Source organism: Lissotriton vulgaris, unplaced genomic scaffold (assembly GCF_964263255.1).
Source record: "Lissotriton vulgaris unplaced genomic scaffold, aLisVul1.2 SCAFFOLD_5015, whole genome shotgun sequence".
NCBI lineage: Eukaryota > Metazoa > Chordata > Amphibia > Caudata > Salamandridae > Lissotriton > Lissotriton vulgaris.
The window spans coordinates 124,385-128,085 of NW_028247923.1; positions in this window are offsets into that span (position 1 = coordinate 124,385).

Here is a 3,701-nt window from a genome sequence, read left to right on the forward strand (position 1 = left end):
ATTAGTAAGCTGGTGGAAAAACATGTGAACGCTATACTTTCCACCTTCCTGGAAAACCACAAATCCTTACACCCCACCCAGACGGGCTTTAGGCGCAACAGGGCACAGAGACCGCCCTCATTGCAGTGGTCGAAGAAGCCAGGAAAATTGTGGATGCTGGAAGCTGTGCAGCCATCATCCTATTAGACCTAAGCGCAGCCTTCGACACTGTCAATCATACAGTCATGATTCAAACGTTAAGTGACATAGGGGTATCTGGTGTGGCCCTCAAATTGCTTCATTCCTTTCTCACGGACCGAACTTTTGCTGTCTTTGTGGAGGAGGTAATTGCAACCCAGATGCCCCTGCACTGCGTCGTCCCCCAGGGAGCCTCCCTCAGTCCCACCAGTTTAACATCTACATGAGGCCGTTGGCTGAGGTGGTTTTGCCCAGGGGGGTGCAACTGGTCACTTATGCCGATGACACCCAGTTAGTAATTTCACTCTGGTCAGGGCTCTGCTTGTAATAATCTCTCTGCATGCCTAAGTGAAGTACTCGATTGGATGGACGAGTCCTTCCTGAAGCTTATGGTACAAAAACCGAGGTCATGATGTTGGGGCACAATGCACCCACTACTGTGGATGCTTGGTGGCCTAGCAGCTTTGGCCAGCCCCCTTCCCACAAGAAACAAATTAAGAGTTTAGGTGTCTGGCTAGACCCAACTCTTAGTTTCCTGGTTCAATCTCGTAAGGTGGCAACCACCTGTTACGCCCTAATAAGATTAATAAGAAAGATTCTTAAGCTCCTCCCGTTTGAAGCCAGGCGCCTCCTGGTGCAGGCCCTGATCCTATTGTGGCTTGATTACGCGAATGCAGTTTATCTGGGTGCCCCTCAGGGAACGATAAAAATCCTGCAGACAGTCCAAAACTGTGCGGCTCGTCTGCTGTTGGACATCCCTAGGAGGAGCTTGACTAAGCCAGCATTACGTCAACTGCACTGGTTGCCAGTGCAACAAAGGATTTGGTTCAAGGCTATGACTATTGTGCATAAGTCGATGATAGATTCCGGACCTGCCTTGATACAACCTATGTTCAAACTCCATCAAAGTCCACGGACTTTAAGGTCCAGCAATAAGAAATTTCTGAATGTCCCTAGGATCAAAAGGACCCGTATGGGTGGCAGACGTTTTTCCCTACAGGCTGCGAAATTTTGGAACCAGCTTCCCGATGCCATCCGATTGGAAGTTAACCATCTGAGGTTCAGGAAACTTTTAAAGACCTTTTTGTTTTCCTGAACCGTTGAGTAATGACTAGGTTGTCTAATGCGCTGGGATGCCTCCGGGTAGTCATGCGCTATATAAGTGCGTATTCATTCATTCATTCATTCGAACTCTGCATCAGCTTGAGCTAGAATTGCAGTTGCTCAGAGAACATGGTTTGGAAAAAACTAAGAGTCTGGTTGAATTATTTATGAATGGTGGACAGAATTATGTACAAGGACTTTAACATGCCTTTTGTGAACCAGATTGTTTTGATTTGCAAGTTTCATGGGATCTAAATGGAAAGATGGGGGTTATGAAGACGTGGACTGGGTTGTTAGGGTTTGTTCTCTGAGACTGTGGGTGTACTCTATATTCACAGAGACCTTTTCCAGCAGAGTATCGTGGTTCTTGAACCAAAAAAAGTATTTATTCATAACCAGAGTTGCTTGGCAATGGCGTCCAGAGAACAAGAGATTCTTTTGTTTTGGAAGTTCAGGACGGTTATTTGGAAGATGGGATGAAATGTGATCGTCTGAAGCAAAACTATTTCTTTACTTCCTTTCAAGGTATTCTGGGATGACCAGGCAGTGCAGCGTGGCTGCCACCCTTGGAAGAGCAAAATATAACATAACTGTCAGGTAAGGATTCCTATAACTCTAAGTTTCCTTTTCCCCTGTTTCTTCTTTCTCTATTCCCTTTCTTGATCTCAGTTTTTTTTGTCTCTTCAACTCCAACATTTGACTCCCTCTGTGCACTATTCTTGTTGTTATCAAACTTCTGATAATCACCTGATGGAGCAACATTCCTCCTGGAACATGTTGGGAGTGTAGTGCAGGTCCTGTTCCTTTTTAGATCTCGCTGAGCTAACGCACATGCGTTGCTCTGTGAGAGTTTAGTAGGGGTTTTTCAAAAGTGCTCCCAAAGGCTGCAGGCGGATGAGATACAGTGCATGTGCGCTTGGCGCGTGCACCATTTGTCAGCCTGCAGCCATTGGGAGCACTTTCGCGGCCGCTTTGTTGTTCTCAGTGAGCCGCGTGGCACTGAGAACATCAAAGTGGCCGCGACAGTGCTCACCATTTGCCACCCCCTCCCTTACACCACTTCCTGCTTGTGCTGTTCTCGTCTCTGTCCTCGTATACTGTTCCTTCACAGCCCTTTTTCGACGATCCCTCCCTTCCGAGTGAACTGACCGTTTCTTTCACCCTCGCCAGCCCCTTTTCTCGCTCGTTTCTGTGCTTCTCCCTCCTTCCTCACCAGCATATTTCCTCTTGTGGCCTGCCGCCCCTCTGCCCTCCTTCCTCGTATTCTGTTACCCGTCCTTCCCTCATCCATTGTTACTCTGCCCCGCTTTCTTATGATGCCCTGGTACGCCTCTTAGGATTTCGATCAGCGCTGGGCTTTTTTCAACAGCCGAGTTCGCATCTCTTAAGACCCATCTTCTACGGCACTCTCTTTCTGCACCCCAAGCTGTCATGTTCTTATCTAGGTCCCTAATCTAAATTGCCTGATTCATGCCCGATAACGGATTCAATCATTCAAACCCCTATGTGGACATTAGAATCAAGCCCATATTAGAGTAAGAGTTGACGCACTCCTTACATGGCGTTTCCTCTTCCACCAAGACCCTAGAAAGTACAAAACTGGCTCTGAGACAAAATCAGCCCACTGTAAGTCCTGGGGGATTTTACCCACGTCTTCAGTATTGATTTGTACCCGACCCATGGAGGGATAGACGTACTTCGTGCATATAGTGACGTTAATATGTCCACCCTTGACATTAATATGTCTACCTTGATGTTAACCTGTCTACATTGACGTTAACATGTCTACATTGACGATAACTTGTCCACCTCTTGACATCAAGCCAGGCACCTGTACAGTATAAATATGCCCAGGTTTTTCCAGTAAAACACACGGTGGTATTCATGGAGCAGATCGACCGTCTTCACGCCCGATGTCCTACTGAAGCTGAAGGAAGGCGACCCTCCTGTCCGACGCACTGGGATAGACGCTGTCTTTTCTCCAGCCGAGAAATCCAGCTCCGGTGTTTCCCGACTGCTCTCGCGGGAAGCCGGGAGATCGAGTTCCGAGTGAGATACAAGTCCTCTCGCATTCTAGATAAGGTATGGAGCTGATTAGACGCTGAGAGAATTCTTGGTTTTATAAATTTTTAGCAAAACGATTTAACTTAAAGTACTTCTCACTTACTTCAACCCAGTACTAGACTTAGGTTAGGTACACCGGGGTAGGCGTAACTTAGAAGCACCAGTATTGCGATCGTAGCAATTCACTTCTCATGTACGAGAAAACAGACTGTTTAATAAATACCATCTTTTATTGAAAACGCCTGTCTCTCTTTCTCTAATATTCTGGTGAAACTAAGCATGCACGAACTTACTGAGTGAAACATCCCCTCTATTGTTTTTCACAACTCTGGAGATTCCCTCATAACTCATGGAGA